This window comes from Natator depressus, chromosome 1 (genome assembly GCF_965152275.1).
Source record: "Natator depressus isolate rNatDep1 chromosome 1, rNatDep2.hap1, whole genome shotgun sequence".
Classification (NCBI taxonomy): Eukaryota; Metazoa; Chordata; order Testudines; family Cheloniidae; genus Natator; species Natator depressus.
The window spans coordinates 224362107-224381971 of NC_134234.1; the positions used below are offsets into that span (position 1 = coordinate 224362107).

General features: G+C 40.6%; 1 protein-coding gene and 1 non-coding gene across 3 annotated transcripts in view; both read left to right on the forward strand.

The window, feature by feature from the left end:
- The window catches only part of KIAA0930 (KIAA0930 ortholog), a 137589-nt gene that overhangs the window by 62235 nt on the left and 55489 nt on the right, over positions 1 to 19865 (forward strand). The window lies entirely within an intron of this gene.
- LOC141981103 (U6atac minor spliceosomal RNA) lies at positions 8217 to 8344 on the forward strand. Its single transcript, XR_012637660.1, has one exon. It is a non-coding gene; the product is annotated as a U6atac minor spliceosomal RNA (small nuclear RNA).

Genomic DNA, 19865 nt, shown 5'->3' on the forward strand with positions numbered 1-19865 from the left:
CTGTTTCTGGAGTTTGGGATGAAGAGATTACATATTGAAATTCACTGGAAAACGAGGGGCCTGGATGCCTCATGGGATTAGTAAGTCTACACCAAAACACTACAGAGGCCCAGCGTTCTCTCGTTGCTATTGTAAATGCATCTCCCCAAGAGGCAGTGTTGAACTAGTGCTGTCTACGCGGAGACTGAGGTTGGCTTTGTTGCATGATCTTAAATTATGTATTAATTATATCGATTACCTAAGAATCCCCATTTATCGCTTTGAGGGTTGCCAGGTTCTTACCCCAAGATCAGGGCCAGTACAATTGAAATTTATTATATTGTTGGGAGCCCTGATGTGCACAGTTGCATCACTCACGCTATAGGAAGTCTTTTATATTTACAAATACACCTGTCCTCAGGAGCCAAAAAGTCTTACCGCGTTATAGGTGAAACCAAGTTATATCGAACTTGCTTTGATCCACCGGAGCGCGCAGCCCCGTCCTCCCGGAGCGCTGCTTTACCACGTTATATCTGAATTTGTGTTATATCGGGTCACGTTATATAAGGGTAGAGGTGTGTAGTTTATTAATACATTTAGCACAGTCACAAACACCCCAATTTAGTAAGATAGAGATACTACAAAATGTACATCTGCACATCCATATGTTGACACCATCTCCTGTAGAACAACCTGAAATGTCAGCCATCATCTGCCTCATCACCTTCCCCATCATCATCAGTGGCCATCATTCTGGCTCCTCCCAAAGACTACATCTCTCTCTCCTACTGCCCCTATGGGGGATGCCACTTTTATAATATGTTACTGATATGTTTTATAATATGTTACTGCCCCTATGCTGTTGCACCATGTTTGATGCATATTCAGTAGGGGATTTTCCCCTTTTCCTTTTTTGTATTTCCTCACTTTACTAATGTTGGAGTGTCCTTTTCGTATAGGTTAGTATATCAATGATCTCAACTTATTATCATATACATCTATTTGTTACCATGGCTCTTTCGTTGTTAGGTATCACATTTGTTATTTCTGTCCTAACCTGTTATTTCGGCTATTTCTAAGTTGTGGTGTATCTGTTAAGTTTTTAAAAGGGTAGGAAATTAGGAAAGCCCCAATGCCAACCTGCTTTAACGCATCCTCTGTGTTAAAGGTTGCAGTCATACATGGACCTTATGCTTTAGCTCATCACCATCTATCTAGGTGAAAGGTCCCAAACATATGTACCCTAACTTTGCCTTAGTTCACCATACAGGATGTGGCCGGCAGGTCGCCTGTGTTACAGCCAAAATATACTCTAATATAAACCTATTATAATAAAACAAATAATCAAACCCATAGGAAACTTATAAGAAAAGATATATAGGCAAGCAAGCAGCCTAGCCTTAGATGTATCTCATGTACCTGTTATGTATGGCAGTTCATTGCCAGGACATCGTTCAGGGCTGTGGAATTTTCACAGCCCTCAGCGGCATGGCTTTGTCGATCTAATTTTCTAGTGTAGACCAGCCCTGAGTGATTGGTTCAAATTCAGCTCTGAACAGTAGCAAATGAAAGCTTGTTACCCTGTGATAGCTGATTGTGAGAATTGTTGAATTCAGTGGCTTCTATCCAGTGTTCAGTGGAAAGTTCCCATGTCCCAAGCCCAGTGTTATAGCTGCCATGAACTGGTGTCTGTGGGCAGTGTCTGTAGAGGACTGAATGGGCATGAGGGCTGAACAACCCAGTCCTCTGTAGAGCAGGTCCTTCCAGGTAAGAATTGAAGCAAATATGAAGGGCAAGAAGCTTGCACTGCTTCTAGGTGTTCTGTCCACACATTGCCTGCCTTGAGCACTACAGTCTCTGTCATGCACATTCAACTTTAAAACAAAATTACTGCATGGTCTTGTAAGGATGAGCTAACTCTTTAACACACCCTTTCTACAAAAGATAATTGCAAAGCAAAACATAATTAACATTTGCTAAATTGAATTGGAAACCCCAGTGTAACGAATTAGAACGCTTTGGGCAAATCCTAATTTTCAGTGGTGGTTCTATGTTAACAAAAAACATACACTATCAGAGGAGTAGGAAAATATTTACTTTATGATTAACCCATAACAAAAGCTGGTGATAGTCCTGGCAAACAAAAGGAAAATGTCATAGGGAGAACCAAAGATCAGTATGACCCTAGATCTGCTGGGTCATGTCTGCTTTAAGCCTGGCCATGCAGCTGTTGAAAATGGAGCAGGGTAAATGTGAGATTCAACTGTAACCATTGGTCTGCTGCATGCTAATGATGAGCTATTTGTGTGTGTGTATGTGGTTACATGTGGAGTGTGTGTATGATACACATCTATAATAACCATGTGTGTATGTGTCTCTCTGTTTGTTATAGTAGTGAGTTATTAAAATTCTCCATGTACAGATGAGGAAACAACTAAAAACAAAATGTGGTTGTTTCTCAGGTTGCAAAGATATTTTAAATTGTTTGTAAAGATTATAAACACTAAAAATAGAGGTCATTTTAATCTGTTACATTAACATATGGCCTCTGCTGTCAGTTGCTCACCCTCCTCGCTGCTCTGAAATCATGGTGCGATAGCAGTAGGTGTTGATGACCTGGCAGAGTGTTTGGTGTAACAAATTCATTTGAAGGCATGGTTCTACTGGGAAAATGACTGTAGAATAGCATTACAAATTTCCATGTTTATGTCTCAGTGAAAGGTAAATGTGTTCAGCTTACAGTTGAGAAGAGATTCTTTTTCCTAATGAAGACAAAAACTCACCCATGAATTTAAAGTCAGTCTGGGTTCTTCCCTGCTTGTGCATCTTCCTCAGTAACCTTGACCAGTACAGAAATATACTTGTAAGTGTCCACCTATATTAACTACAACTATAGCTCACCTTGATTTGGTCACAGTGGCTTGTGATGATGGAAAACAAGAAAAGTCTGGCTTGATTTTCAGAGATCAGACGTAGTTTGCTTTGTTTGCGTTAAAAAGCAAACCAAAACTTTTGAATAGAGCAAACTTGATTTGAAGCTGCTCAAAGGAATGCAATAGGAAAGTTTGTGGTTCCATTTTTCCAGCTACCCTTTTGCAGAATCCCTCTTCAGAGTCAAAGCATTGCAGTGCAGTTTGCGGGATTCTACGTTCAGTTGATCTAGAAGGAAACCAGTGAAGAGTCATGTCTGCAGTGCAGAAAGGTCTGATTTTGTTGTGAAATGTGTGTGCATAATCTTGCATTCAAGCCGTCTGCATTAATATTGTCAACAAAACAATTTATTGTTTCAGTTTAACAGTAGTTTTACCACTTCTCAATTTTTTCTCTTAGAGCTAGCCCTGGAGCCAGTCTCTTAAACAGACCTCCCATTGGAATCAAAAGCAACAAAAGGTCCAAAGCAGTGGTTTGAACATACGTCTTCCTAATGCTGTAGTGTAGGTTCACATCTCTTAGAGTGAAGATCAGTCTCTTTCTTGACTGTATGTGCTATCCTCTTTGTGTAGGATTGTGTCTATCTTACCTGTGTAGAAGAAATTCTGAAGGTACACATGTGGTTCCTGATATATTGCGTCATGATAATAGACAGTGTCTCTCTTTTGTGAAAGTGTCTTTTTGAAGAACAGTGAAAAAGCAGTTTAAAAGGTTTAATTTGGATGGAACGTCATATACCTGTTCAATGAAGATCAGTTGCTGTTCTTTACATTTTGAAAGGGAAGTAAAATGTGTTTTTAAATATAGGTAAATGCAGTTTCCAAGAATAGTGCACTTTGCTTGTACCATTTTCAGTTATTCAGTGAAAAAACTAGTTTGTGTGAATTGGTAAGCAATTAACTTTGTTTTAATAACATAAAAAGTGTTGGGTCTGTTATTACCATAATGTCTGGGTGACACATTCACATAACTCTTCTATGCACCCGAGAGACAGATGACCCAATGATGTTGCAAACAAAAAGCAGAAGGATGATTCTGTTGGGATAGATAAGGACTTTTGCAGTAGAAGTAGTGGAGAAAGCAGTCTCTTGAGTACTCTGTCACATAAGGAGAATCTTTAGGGGGTTATCCCAGTGTAGTGCATTTGATATGGTTCATTCTAAATAGCCAGGCTGAAATAGAGTTAATCTAAAGCAAAGTCTATAGCACATCTAATATTCAGAGAATACTTGAATATTCAAGACATTTGGATAACTTTGAATAGCAATTGATACAGTACCCAGCAAACCCAGACAAAGATCTTTTTCATTAGTTGCTTAGCACTGACTTCTAAGTAAATAGAGTAAATAAAACGTAAAATCAGTCAGCAATTAGTGATGCTAAGACCTGTCCTTGGTCCTGATAGACTGTTAGTTTGTGGAGGTTAAAACACTCCAAACATGTTTACCATGTGTAAAGATATAACAGTTTTTAACTGTTCAGTGCATTGTTGTGCTGACTTCTGGGCTCCAAATAGAGCATCAAAAATCGTACTGTAAAGGGGATAAATAGAACTCCATTAACTTGGTTAATTGAGTAATTGCTGCTGATAATAATGTCACCTTTTGTTTTGTATAGAATTTTCTTCATCCTTCTGTCTTCTTGCATTCACTGCTACAATTACTATATAGGTCTGAGGAACAACTGAGCACATAACATATCTTGGCATTCTGCATGTATTTGACCGTTACTGTGGAGAGTAATGATACAAAGGATGGGCTAACTTAGATCAAAACAGGAAGGGGTTGTGTGATGTCATGTGACGCTGCATCACTTGTATGGCATGACATAGAACAGGGAAGAGAATGGAGTCCTGTATCTGGAAGGAGTCTGTGTCCTCAAGCAAGCTTACACCCAGAAAAGCATTGTAGGGGGAAACATCCCTTATGCTCTCAGCAACCTCCTCTACTTGTATTCTCCTCTATGGGCTTCTAGGAAGGAAGAGGGAACTGACAGGGCCACTCTGTTTCCCCTGGATTCTGGCTAGAGGAAGGCATATAGAAGAGTCGTGTTTCCCCTGGGGGTGGGGAAGAGCTGTAGGAACAGGATCTGCCTCTGACTTTGAGTGAAGGAGGAAACCAGCAGTGGGAAAGAAGAAAAGGAGGCAGATAACATAGTTCCTGGCACCAGTGCTGTTCCTCCTGCTGGTGGGAAGGCTGAGAATTCTATGAATGCCTCATCACCAGCTTTGCCTATTGCTCCCTATCCTCCCTCTATGAGGGTCTTAATCTCACTGGCCAATGAAAAGCAGCAGGAGGAAGAGCTGGTTTCCCCCAAACTCAGGAGAGGAAGCTTTCAGCATCGGAGAACGAGGGTCACTCTCCCATGCTCCCATCTTGTATAACAGCTGCTCAGCAACTCTGGGCTGATGTCAAGGCACAGAGTTTTGGGAGGCAGCTGGTTTATCTTTAGCTTGCTGCTCTGATGTCAAGGGGTAAACTGCAGTGAAGTTACTTATCCAGGAACTCTGTCCTGTGGGGATGATAATGAACAGGTTTCCTTGTGGTCTCATGTTCTGCATATAGCCTTGCTGGGATGATAAGTCATGCACATTTGTGAAGTTATTAGCTCAACCCCTTTCATTTTCTGGCCTGATGTTAAGCTACAGGCCTCCGATTCTGCAATCTCTAGCTTGCTGGGCTGATGTGAAGTCTTGTGAGGTTAGCTCCTCTAGTTTGCTCAATTTATGAGGTCTCTGGCTGAGCACCCTCACTTGCTGGGCTACTGTGAAAGTGTGTGTGTGTGTGTTTTGCAGTGTCAGTCCAGCCAAGAACATATGCTTGGAAAAAATACAAAAAGAAAAGTGCCAGCTGTAAGATTTTGCTTAAGTTTGGTCTTGTTAAAAATAATTATTGCTTTGTGCCCTTCACCCACAGCCTCTTGTGCTATTGTGTTATGGATCTGAACATAATTACAACAGCAAAAAAACTCAGGGTCCAACATACTGTTCTCTCCACCAGTAGCCAACAACTGGTTATTTTTAGAGGAAAAGCTAATTTCTCCTCTCATCTCCCTCATTACCAGCCAAAAAAGTGCAACTAATTTTCCAGTACTGTTTGGGGTACTTTCTCCCTGATTGCAGCTTATTATCGTAACCCTGAACCTTCAGGATTTAGGCTAGTTTTTGTGCTGGGTAGAGTGCTACAGACATTATCCTTATCCATATAAATGTTTAATCCTTTTTTTATTTGCTGGAAACTTACTAAGCTTTTTGCCCCGTCAAGAAGGAAGGCCTGTCTAGCCAGGGCTATTTGGCATAAAGGTATTTTCCTTCATGTATGTCAACTTGCCACAAGGTTTCTGACAAATGCTTTCATTACTTAGACAGTACAACAATAGTGACGGCGAGGCGACATGTGACTCTTAGTCTTCAAGACAGTTTAATAGCTGATGTACTGCAAAGAATGCTCAGCTTGACTGTGGGAGGAAATGAATATGCCAAAGGTACTGAGATGTCAACTAGCCTCTGCAAAACAAGACTGTGGATGCAAGAGTAGATTTAAAATGCTGGCTTTCACCCTATGAAGCACAAGATTTGGAATAGGTTCAGGTCACTATTGTACCTTTAGCCTCCTCTGCTCTGTAGCTAACAGGCAGCCAATTTATAAGATGCACACTTACCGTCTACCTCTTCTCCTTCTCCTCTTCCTCCACCAATTACTATGCATGCACACTCCCATTAGACTTATTTAGCACTGTCCACTCAAATACACTCTGTAATCAAATGATGCGTTAATTCATTTAACTGCCTCACCAAAAACAAGAAGGGATGGGCGTCTGTAGTCGGGATGGGTGAGCTTTTTTTATACTGTCCTCTATTCACACGAGCATCTCCCATTGAAATCCATGAGAGTTCTACCCTAGTTCAAAGGACCACAGAGAAGGGTTGGAGGTTTTTTTGTGCATTTTACCTACTTTCTTTTGTATTCAGATCTTTTCTTGCTCTTTTTTCATACTTAATTTCCCAAATATCCTGAATCTTGGTCTTATTTGGCTACATATTTCTCAATTGTTTTCCTGATACAATCAGCTCCAAGTGCTTGGTGACAAAACAAGCGTAGAGGCTTGGGGTACATTTAAGTCTCACAAGAGCATGCCATGACACTCTTGGGGTCAAATCCAGAGGTGACCTATAAATGGTGGAGTACATTGCACATTGGTGTATGTTGAAGGTAAATGGGTGCAATTTACACCACAAGGTGGTGCCAGAAGTGTGGAGTTATGGCAAAAAAGCCAACAAAAGGAGAGTGTAAGAAGGTGTACAATGAAGCAGCTTCCCCTTTCTTTTTGTCACTTACTTGTATAACAGTCCTACCTTACTGCTCTTCATTGAGGTTAAATTATATCCACTTATTACTATGTTACTTACACCTCCAATTAGGACATCGCTTGAATTTGGTCATTAATCATGTGATCTGTGACTCAGCCATTTTGCAACCATGCCTGTAATAACTTTTTAAAATATACTTTCTCCTCTGTCTGCCTTGTGGTGTTGAAGCTGCCATTGCAGTTCACATTTTAGCCCTCTTATTTTGTCTTTACATTTTTCTGAATTCACATGTTCCCAGATAACATCCAAACAGTAGGCTCCCAAAGCTGAATGCCATCTGAGTACTGGTGTATTCGCCCATCCTGTGCCTGTAGGTGAAGTTTTGTTGTTGGCCCAGCCTGGCAGCTAGAGGACATCCATGGAGGATCTCCAGTCCTTTGTCGCCTGAGGATAAGAGCTTTTAAATGTTCACATGTATTTCCCAAGTACCCAACATTTCTCAGATTACTGGTTTGCCACAAACGGGGACCTGAACTTCTCAGCATCTCGTACCAACTAATGACACGCGCGCGCGCGCGTGTGTGTGTGTGTGCGCGCAGTTACAAAGGGCCTTGGTCTGGCATGCTGCTTTGTCACTGACATCAGTGCAAGGTCCCCCAGGGATTGAAAGGGCAGAATGAGACTGTAGAGTATTTTCTTAGTGTATACTGCCTTGGGTGGTTGGTTTTGTTCAGTAAGCAAATCTTTCCTTTCACTTATTTATTTTATAATTTTATTCTTTAATATTTATTGTCTATATGACAATGACATAGCTGAGATCAGGGCCCCAATGTGATTGTATTGCACAAACACCTAGTAAGTGAAAAGAATATCCCTGCTCTGATAATTTTACAATCTAAATAGACAAAGGCAGCCAAAGAGAGGGAGAAAGGAAGTATTGTTACCGCCATTTTTACAGATTGGGAACTGAGGCGCAGACAGATAAAATGCCTTGCTTGAGTTGTATGAAAGGAGAGAAGGTTAGCACTCCCCTTGATAAGGATGGAAGAGGTCCTAGTGACCTTTACAACACGCATATGGTTAAGGCATTGCCACTTACTTCGTGGCATCTAACCAAGTTGTTGTTGGTTTGGTTTTTTTTTGAGATCACTAAAGAAGCCTGTGACAGAGCCAGGAACTGAACCCAGACTTCCTGCACATTAGTCCAGTGCCTTCCCCACAAGACCTACCTTCTTCTTATGTGCTGTGTGATTTGTTCTCGAGAATGCTTATTGCTTTCTTTCTGCTTGGATGGGTCTAACAAGAAGATAAGATGTGAGTGGTGAGCATTCTGAAAGCAGTTTGGCTCAGTCTTTCCTTTGCAGCTGAGAGCAAAATTCTAATTGCTACCTTTACTGTAGATTTAAAAAAAAAAAAAAAACAGGCTTTTATTGTTCTCACAAGTATTTGAATAACTGACTACCCTGTCCATGGTTTTGTATCCCTCATTTCTCACTGCTTGCCATTTACCATTCCTTTTTATTTTTTGACTGAAACAGCCCGTTCATACACTTCCCTTGCATCATACCTTTATAAAATATTAAAGATTTGACCTTGCAGAGTATATGTTTAATGTACCAAGCCATCGCTCCCAGGCTCCACACAGGAGCAATCACAGTGAATGAAAGTCGTGCGTGTGTGTCTGTTGCAGCCAGAGGAAAAGTGTATCAAATTTAATCTGTTTGCTTGATAAATTGTTTTTCAACCACTATAACTAATTGTCTATTACAACCGTGTCTGCTGACTGAGTGCCATACTTTATATGCATGTAGGTGCTAGAACAGGGTTTGAATTTTGAGTAGCAGTCATGAGAGCAGATTGCAAAATCTGATCACGCTTACAATAAGGTTTGTGTCTTGGCTCAGTGAATTCAGTTAATATTTCCAGTAATCTTTCCGTCTCACAATTCAGTCATTCATTCTCCTTCTGGATTCTTGTCTTTGAATTAAAAATGGGGGAAAAAAATCCATTTCTTATTTTTCATCAAGTTTTTTTAAAGAATTGTGTTCAACTGAGAAATTAAGTATGAACTCTGTCTAAGAAAATACTTCTTGTTTAGAATACCTCGTTTAAAATACCTGCATTAAACTAATGTGCGTATCATCAGTAGGTCAGGAGACGTTTTAGTGACAATATCAGAAAGTGATCTGTAGTGGGATTTCCCCCACTCTTGAAAACAAAAACAGATTCCCCTGTCCCCAGCCCTTCCCTCTCTTATTGGGCTGCTGTTTCCCTTGTTTAAATTGATGGGTGTACTTCGTAAATACCGAAGGGCATTGTTCTGACCTTAACTGACCCGAAAGAGGCCCTCACTATGAAACATTAACCAGACTCAATGGAAGGTATAATATTAACCATGACACAACTGTGAATTCAGGGGATGGCAGCATTTCTTAGATGCTTTCTAGAAACAGACATGTTGTTGATAGAATTCCTTCAGCATCATGATAAACAGCTAAATCAATAAAAAAAAAAACCCAAAGCAAACCCCAACCCATAATTTATTCATTTTAATGAAAAATTAATTGCTGTCAATCGTAGCTTATAGAGCGTCTCGCCCTTTTCAGATTGTTTTTCTTTGCTTTGAAATTGTAATCCTGATGCTGTCCTGTTAGTCGAATGCACACTAACAGGGTTCTGCATATCCATGAAAAAATGGAAACCCCCATCCTCACTTTCCACGTTTGATACCTCTGGACCACCTTCCTGCCAAAGCCCCCCAGTGAGAGAGATTGTTAACGTTCATATTGATCCAGAAGGAGTTTTGTAATTAAATGGCAGATGGATGGGATGTAAATTTCATTCTCTCTCATTGATTCCAGTGAATCACTGTTTTGATAAGGTACTTTTTACCATTCATTAAAGGATGGGCACTCTGAGCTATTGAGTTTAATGGATGTAGGATCGGGCCCCAAAGTTACTACCTAGATGTCTGGTACAAATCTAGCCAAGGCCAGTAACAGTAACCAAAAGTTGTTTCTATGTGGTGACTGTTCAGTGGTCTTGAGCAGTCTCGGTTGAATCCTGGGTTTTCATGTTTGTTTTTTTTTTTTTTCTTTTAAGCAATATCAATACTATTATTTTGGGAGTTGAGTGAGTGGGTAGGCATGTGATTGGTGATAGGAGACTTACAAATACAAAAGATGGGTGTGATTGTTACAAAGGTGAACAAACTTCACTTGGAGCTGCGTTATGTAGGAAGGAAATTAGCAGTGGCATAGGGAAGGGTGTTTGTTTCCAGGATGTAGTTTCCTTTGTCAGATACCATTTAGTTCCGCAGAACTGAACCTTACTTTTCACTGATTTTGATGTCACTTTTAAATTTTAAGAATATTACTCTGAAGTGATCACCTGAAGATGATCTCAGAAGTTTCTTATGGTTTGTCTACATGGTGGGGTAATGCACTCTGCTGTAGTCTGGCTTCTCAAGTGCACTAATGTACTGGGCATTAATAGGTTCACTTAGACCCTGCTGATGCGCACCAAAGGTTCCCTAGTGCGCTTTAACATATAAACAGCACCATGTTAAAGCACACTAGGGAATCTTTGGTGTGCACCAGCAGGGTCTACCTGGACCAATTAATGCACAGTACATTAGTGTGCTCTAGTAATCACTCCCCCCCCGTCCCTCATAGTGCATTACCCCATTATGTAGATGAGCCCTTAGAAGCCTTAGTCTTGTTTGGAAATGTTAGATCACAGCAGTATTTACAGTGCTTAGCAGGAGAGGTTTTCTATTCTAGAACGAAAAGATGCATATATCCTTCCCCTCTCCCTTTTCACAGGAAGGACACCACCTGTAGTTGATCTTAATGGCCACAGTGATAATGGGCCACAGGCTCACCTGCTATTTCAAATCAAAAGTTATCTAGCAATACCAGAGCAATTACATTTAAGGTGTGTACTGAAAACTACAAGTGGATTCTAGAGAGAATATATTGAATTCAGACAGCTGTAAAAATGGAGTCATAGCTATCTGAGCACCCTTCAGTCATGTTTAGAAAGGTGACAAATACAGGAAAATCAGTTACCATCTATTGGCAATCAGGTGTTCATGGTACAACTGCTGCAGAGTTAATTGATTACCCCAGCTCAGTGTGTTTTAACCCTTTCATGTTGGTGACCCTTATTTGAAATCAAAACATTTTGGAACCCCTTTCCATTTACTGTAAAAGTATCAATGATCAATTATATAGGCTTATTGTTGTGGATGTATTTTGACAGCGAATGCTTGACCTTGAAGGGTAAAGATGTGAGGAGAGCCGGGGAGCAAGATTTTCTTTGCTTTAGATAGTAATAAAATTTTCAGTGCCTCATGACCCCCCATAAACGTGATGAACTGTTTGAAAAACATTTGGTCTAATTTAAGCAAAGTTATCCTCTCATATTTTTATCAATATTTTGTTTTCCCTTCCTGTACGGATCTTCCATTTCCGTCAGTGGAACATCCATGAAAAGTCAAATACTGGAGTCCGAATCTGCAGCACAGGAAAACCTGTCTCATGTTCTGCTCATTTATTCAGTATCTTTTTCTCTCACTATTGGAAGCCCCTGTAATAAGTTCAGTGTTTCTTTCAATTCTTTGGTATGATTAGATAGAAGAAAAATCCAGAGCAACCAAGGGAAAAAATTAATGCTCACTCTCTTTATTGCAATATTTGCTTGTTATTTCAGTCTCTCTCTCGTTTTTGAGTTCACAGTGCTGAATTCCCTCAACATCTACTGTAGTTAGTGAGTGTTGATGGTGCTCATTACTAAAGGGGCCACACATATATATAATTTGCAGAGTGGAACTCTCTTCAAATTCCAAATCTACATAATCTTACATTATACTTTTAAAATGTGAAAGATATATATTTTTACACTTGGATGAGCCCATGGATCTTCTTCATTTTCAAAGAAAATTGGTCTGTCTGTCTTAGATACTTATGACACCCCATTAATGTACTATTTAAACACCCCATAATCTTTAATGTGTTTATCCTTGCAACACATGTGTGAGGTAAGGCAATGGTGGTATTCCCATTTTACAGATGGGCAAGAGAGGCACTAGAGACTAAGTGATATGCCCAAGGTCACACAAGAAGTCTTTGGCAGAGGAAGGAATTGAACATGGGTCTTGCATGGTCTAGGCTAGCCCACTAGCCACTGGTCTTTCCTTCTTTATTTTCTACCAACATTTTTACAAGAAGAATGATGAGATATTTCTGGTGAAGTATAACTTTTTTTAAAGTGGCTTGGACCTTCCTGCCTGAGCGGGCACTTCTCTTCCCAGGCTGTATTATCATGGTTAGGATTGGTAGAGGTGTTCATGCCCATGCTCCTTGATATATCAGAGAAGAAGCTATTGGCAAGGTGTCCTCTGTGAGGGCCTCTCATTTTGGTGATTTCCCACATGGTCTGAAATGTCCTGATTTTCTTGATCTTCTGAGCTTGTTGCAAAGTCTGTCTTTTTGGGATCGCAGAAGTGATTGGGGTGAGCTTTTTGGAGGGAAGCCTGGGTGCTTTTGGTTTCTAATATGCTGACTAGCTGATGTCTGATATGCGGTCGGGACAAATGGGCCATTCTGGTTTTGTGCTAGTTGTACCTCTTTAATACAAAGGGTGTCTATAGCCCAGGGTAGGCTTTTTATGTTAAATCTGAATATTTTGAGAATATATGGCTAAAAGAGCAGTTTATCACTTGCAGAGTATTTTGCTAACTCAAAACCAAAATGAAGTGTAATAAAAATCACCTACATGTCTTGACTGCTTTTAATCCTAAAATCTTGAAGAGCTTCACAAATAATTTAATTAACCTTCAAACATCTCAGTAAAATCATATTACTAAACCCATTTTACAGATGATGAAACTGAGGCACAGATTGGTGAAATGACTTGTCTTATGTCCCACGGTTTACAGTAACTCATGGCAGAATTGGGGATGAAGTCTGGGAGACATGACTCCCAGTTCCTTGCTCAAACCACCAGATCAGAGTGAGATTATTTTTCTTCTCTATTGTATAAGTGATAACTGCCAACAGAGTAGTTATCCACCAAATATGAAATCACCTTTTTTTAAAAAGTTTTCCTTTGAAGCAAATATATATATTCTGACATTTCTTTTTAGCCAGTGATTTTTTGCTTTTTGAAAGCATTAATTATAAACAATTCCTAACCTGTCATTATATGGGTCTGGAGCTAGTTCTCTCAAATGAATACTTGATATAAAATCTAATACAGGTAAAAGGATACATTGACTGCATACCAGCTGACATAAATCTTGTCTATAATGAGAGTAAAATCCATGCAAATGAATCATTGCAATGAATTGTTGTAATTAGGATTTATTTATTACACAGGTCTCATAATCATATAATTGACTTTTGGTATATTGAGATTTATAATCTGAACTCCTAATTCCATTTTGTTCATTTAGAAGCAAAATCTATTAGTGGCAGAGTGTTCTCACTAAGCTCTCTCATGCTGTGTTCTGTACTGTGCGTGGAATTGGTTCTCTTGAATCCCTGATCTAATTCCATTGTAATAAAGGGCCCAGTTCTGCTCCTGTTAAAGTGAGAGTTTTGCCATAAATTTTAGTCGGAGAAGCAATAGCCCCATAATAAATTTTTCAAAGTCTCCAGTGCTTTTAGAATTAGCAATTGTCTCATTAAATATCCTCCAGCTTGTCAATGGTATTTATACAGCCTCTTTATTCTGTAAGTCTGATGTAAGTCCAGCCAAGGACAAGAATGATAGAAATTTGTGACCGTCTCATGGTTGTGTGAAATGAGTTAGGTCTCAGTCCTTCCCACTGGATTTGTCTACATCACAAGAGCAAAAAGAAAAGGAGTACTTGTGGCACCTTAGAGACTAACAAAAAGCAGTATAAGTATCAAGATGAACTTGTTAGCAGAGGTGCCAAGGGTTAAGTGCCTGATCCTCCTAGGAGCAGAGTGCCTTCTACTGCAGTTGTTCAGCACCTTGCAGGATTAGTCTATGGCTTGGAGAGAGAGCTACTGTCAAGGTTCCTTCCACACTCTGAACTCTAGGGTACAGATGTGGGGACCTGCATGAAAACCTCCTAAGCTTACTTTTACCAGCTTAGATTAAAACTTCCCCAAGGTACAAACTATTTTACCCTTTGCCCTTGGACTTCCACTGCCACCACTAAACGTTTATCTGGGTTTATTTATTAGGAAAGCGTTGTTTGGAAACATCTTTCCCCCCCAAAAATCCTCCCAGCCCTTGCACTCCACTTCCTAGGGAAGGTTTGGTAAAAATCCTCACCAATTTGCATAGGTGACCACAGACCCAAACCCTTGGATCTTAAGAACAAAAAGCATTCAGTTTCTGAAAAGAAGGATTTTAATAAAAGTAAAAAAGAATCACCTCTGTAAAATCAGGATGGTAAATATCTTACAGGGTAATTAGATTCAAAACATAGAGAATCCCTCTAGGAAAAACCTTAAGTTACAAAAAGATACACAGACAGGAATATCCATTCTATTCAACACAGCTTAATTCTCAGCCATTTAAAGAAATCATAATCTAACACATATCTAGCTAGATTACTTACTAAGTTCTAAGACTCCATTCCTGTTCTGTCCCCGGCAAAAGCATCACACAGACAGACCCTTTGTCTCTCCTTCCCTCCAGCTTTTTAAAGTATCTTGTCTCCTCATTGGTCATTTTGGTCAGGTGCCAGCGAGGTTACCTTTAGCTTCTTAACCCTTTACAGGTGAAAGGATTTTTCCTCTGGCCAGGAGGGATTTTAAAGGTGTTTACCCTTCCCTTTATATTTATGACAGCTACTCTCTTGACCCCCTAGAGGTGGCCCCTGCAGGACAGGTTGTGGCACTTTGGTAGGATGATGACCAGTCAAGGCCTGCACTGTCTCTATTCTCTGTATTTTAAAAGAGGATTTCTGTCTCCTGGGCTTGACACCTTTCCAAAGCATGAATGACCCAAAACAATATTTAAAAAGCAATTTTGTGCAGGTAATTAGAAGGCCCCCAACTTTGCCAAGGTTTTAACGTTCAGCTGTGGATTTCTGAAATAATGTTTGCCATATAGGCTGCTTTTGTTTTTGTTGAATAAATTGGAGAGCTAATTAGCTGCAGATGAACCTGAAAGGGTCTGTTACTTTCTGGCATTAAATTAAAATTTAAAAGGAGAGAAAAGTCAATGATTAAGAGCAATGAGCTCTCCTCCACAATTAATTCCACTTCATTTATGGTAGATTTTGCACCAGTCTCCCTCTTACCCCTGACATGGGGGGTGTGGTTGTAATTCTGTTGCATTCCAGCTATTTTTGGCTGCCACAATCCTTTAGAGGTCATTACAGCCAAAGAGAAGTTAGAACAGCCCTGAGGCTGCTCTTAATTAGACTGGAGATGGGGCAGCTCTGAAAAGACACTTCTGCTCCCATTCCTTCATCCTTCTCCCTCCTGTTCCCACTTTGAGCACAGCTCATCCAGGACACGGAATCTGCCAGAAATCTCAGGTGGAGTTGTAAAGTCACCACCTCATTTCCTTGTTTCTGTGTCACCAGTTTTTCCTGAGAAGTTCCTTTGTGGCTCTGTGGATAACCGTTTCATTGCAGCAGCATTACTACACAAAAGGCAGCTGACAGTTTCCTCTCTTGTTAGGGACGATCAATTTAATAAGTCAAGCTCATCTCCTCTCCCCTCTTGTCCTGTAAATATTGTAAATATTCTGCCCTGAGGAGTTCCTGGTGCAAATCCCCAGGTCTGGTCTTTTCTCTGCACCTCTCCCATTTACACTAGTGCATTGCAATAACTACCTAGACATCATTCTGGTACGATACATTAATGGTTATATATTATTGTAACACATGTGTGACACATGGCACTGAATGTTGTTGACTCAGAATTTCGCAGCTGCAACAGAGATTGAACTGTGATCCAAAAACATGATCCCCGAACTGGATAGAACAATATTGCAAGGATGACTTAAGTACAACATTGTATAGAGTTACACCACACCAGAAGACACTGTGTATTTAGTTATTTAGACCACTTACGTAGATACCAACATCTGCTTGCATGTATTTATTGACCTGTATAAAAACCACTCTAAGAAAGCATCTGGATCTCCCTACTCCAGAAGCACAGATTCCTATAGCTTGAGTTGAAGGAAAACTCTCCTTCAGCTCATAGTAGCTTTGGGCCTCTGACACATGTGAATATGAGTTGAACATCTCTTCATCCATCTAGTAAAGGTCAAAGGGAGACACGTACATATAGCTAGTTAATTAAAAACTCATTCTGTTCCATTTTAGGTTCTTATACTAAGCCCATCACCATGATATCGGTGTATACTGAGTTCCAATTTCCATGTCTAAGTTACAAGTTTGGACTGACATTTTATAGTCATATAATTGCCTTGTTATATAGATTTAATTGATGAAGGAAAACTAAGTTTGAAAGTTTTTTTTTCCAAGTGATAAACATTAGAACTTTTTTTTTAAGCTGACTGTACATGACACCTCCATTTTTCCTCATCCTCACTCATTTCTGTAAAACATCAGAGAAATTAAATACAAAGCCCCATAACATTTAATTCAGTGTTAAGACAGTGAAATAAAGCACTCAAAAGCCAAGAGATATAACAAGCCCAGATTTCTGTGGGACATTTAGTGGGTCATGATGTGTGCCTGTACTGTTTTCTGTTCTCTGCTCTCTGCTAAATATGAAGTTTAATGTATTATTGCTTGTTATTAAATGTCTCTCAAACTTTACACAAGGCCAAGTGTTGTTGCTGTGCACACTTGAGCAGTTACAGTGACTTCAATACAACCACTCAATGAGTAAAGCAATTGCAGCAAGGCTGAGAATGTGCCAAATTACTGAAAACTTTTTGACTATCCTGGCTTCTTTGTTCTGTCTCAGCCTCTTTATTAATGATGGTTATCACCTTTAATACACAGTAGATATTTCCTACAAATGCTGTGGCTTCCTTATTGATGATGATTGATGTATTCTCTGAATGGTCTTGCAGTGAAATTTCCTTTCGATTGAACTGTTGCTCTTGGACTTAGTTGGAAATGAAATCTAAGGTCTCTCCGGTCAGCTGTTTCTCTGGTTAAAGATTTTAAAGTCTAATCTCCTTGCCTGTTACATTAATTCAGAATGGGAAGAAAGGTCTCTCATCTAAATATTAAATGCACATATAATGAGGTAGGAAAATGTGCTGAACAACATTTGTCGTCCCTTATGAAGCCTGGAAGATGGTGACCAGAGTCCTAGAAAAATAATTTTTTGTTATGGGAGATGGCACCTTTCTTTGCAATTGACTAAAAACTCTCTCAAAGCTTAATTCAGATAACCCCATAAATAAGTGTCATGTCTCACTGAATAAGATTGATTTGTGCTTCTCTACAGAAATTGTTATGTATTCCATATATGCAGTATACTGCTATTAGGCGAAAGTGCTACATTGAAAGATAGCTGTGGGGTACAAATCTACAAAGAGGTGATTGTTTCTAGTAATGAAAAGTAACTGTAGTATCCACTTCAGGGGTTTTTTGTTTCTTTGCTATGAACCAGTAACAACACTTGGTATAGTGTCTTTCATTCCAGAGGACAGCAAAGCAGTTAAGAAGCTGGACTGTGGCACATCACCGGGGTGCCACCTTTGAGGGCAGATGGAAGTGGTAGAGAACCACAATTCATGCACCTATTAGGCCAGGGGGGGCCAACCTGAGCCTGAGAAGGAGCCAGAATTTACCAATGTACATTGCCAAAGAGCCACAGTAATATGTCAGCAGCCCCCCATCAGCTTCCCCGCTCCTGCCCCGGCTCCCAGTGTCTCCCACCCACCGGCAGCCCCGCCAATCAACGCCTCCCACTCCCTCTCCACACCTCCCGATCACCTGTTTTGTGTCGTGCAGGAGGCTCTGGGGAGGGGGAGGAGCAAGGGCACGGCAGGCTCAGGAGACGAGGCAGGAAGGGGTGGAGTTGGGGGTCTGGCCTGTGGCAGAGCCAGGGGTTGAGCAGTGAGCACCCCCCAGGACATTGGAAAGTTGGCACCTGTAGCGCCAGACCCGGAGTTGGTGCCTATACAAGGAGCCGCATATTAACTTCTGAAGAGCCGCATGTGGCTCCGGAGCCATAGATTGGCCACCCCTGTAGTAGTTACCTCTGGTAACTCCAAGGAGTGCTGAAGAAGCACAGTTGCCTCACTACCAGCCACCATATGAGAGGATGCAGCATCTGTTTCCCTCTCTGTGCTCGAGGACTTGGCTAGGCAAGAAGAACAGGAGTACTTGTGGCACCTTAGAGACTAACAAATTTATTTGAGCATAAGCTTTCATGGGCTACAGCTCAGTTCATCGGATGCGTAGAATGGAACATAGAGTAAGAAGCTATATATGCATACAGAGAATATGAAAAGATGGAGCAGTGCTGGCCAGAGGATCCAGGGGGCCTGGGGTAAAGCAATTTCGGGGGCCCCTTCCATAAGAAAAAGTTAGTTTTGCCGCCCCAAGCAGCAAAGAGCAAAAAAAAAGAAAAACCCAAGTCGTGCTGCCGAAGAAAGAAGAGGACAGGAGGACCCGCCGCCGAATTGCCGCAGAAGACTGAAGCAGAGCAATTGAGCTGCCGACGAAGTGCTGCCGATGAGGAAGAGAGAGACTGAAAGACCTGTCGCCGAATTGCCCCCCACCCCGTCTGCAGGGCCTGGTAGTAGGTGACTTCTGGGTACTCTTCTGATTATCACTACAAACACTTTTTTTCTCCTGCTGATAATAGCTCATCTTAATTAATTAGCCTCTTACTCCACCTTTTCATATTTTCTATATATGTGTGTGTGTGTGTATATTCTTACTCTATATTCCATTCTGTGCATCCAATGAAGTGGGCTGTAGCTCACAAAAGCTTATGCTCAAATAAATTTGTTAGTCTCTAAGGTGCCACAAGTCCTCCTGTTCTTTTTGCGGATACAGACTAACACGGCTGCTACTCTGAAACATGGCTAGGCAAGAACTCAAATAGCAACTGGGCCCTGTGGGGCTGAAAAGGGGCTTCTTGTAGTATCTTTGCCCTTTTATTGTATTTAACTATGTAAATAGCTTCACAAAATTGTAAGTCAGCCTCAGCTGTGAGTCCTTCTCCCAGTGAGATCTGAGAGACTGAGTCTCATGCTGCTGCTTTCTTCCCCCGCCCCCGCCTCCTTCTCCAGTACTTTTGTGGCATCAGAACTAGCAGGAGCAAGAGGCTTCACAGTCTGGTGTCATTAGCAGTTCTTGTTTTTGCATTCAAGAGGACTTTGCTACCCTTCATCTCCCACCCTCCTTATCCCCCACTCAAGGAAAAGTTGATTCCCCATGTAACTTAATTATACTTCTTGATTTGGCATGAAAACCTAAGCTCTGTGGTCGATTGGGTTTTTGGGGGGAAGGGTTGGTCTCTTTCCCATTAGAAATTCAAATCAGTTTTTTATCTTGCCAAATGTGGGATGCATTAGAGGGTGCCTTCAAGGTATAGGTTCATTAATACGAATTGGCTAAAGAAAGATAATTAAATAATTCACTTTCTGCAGTGCTTACCACACTCCCCTGCCAACATATGGTAAGGCTATTGCAAGCTGACAGATTGAAGTAATA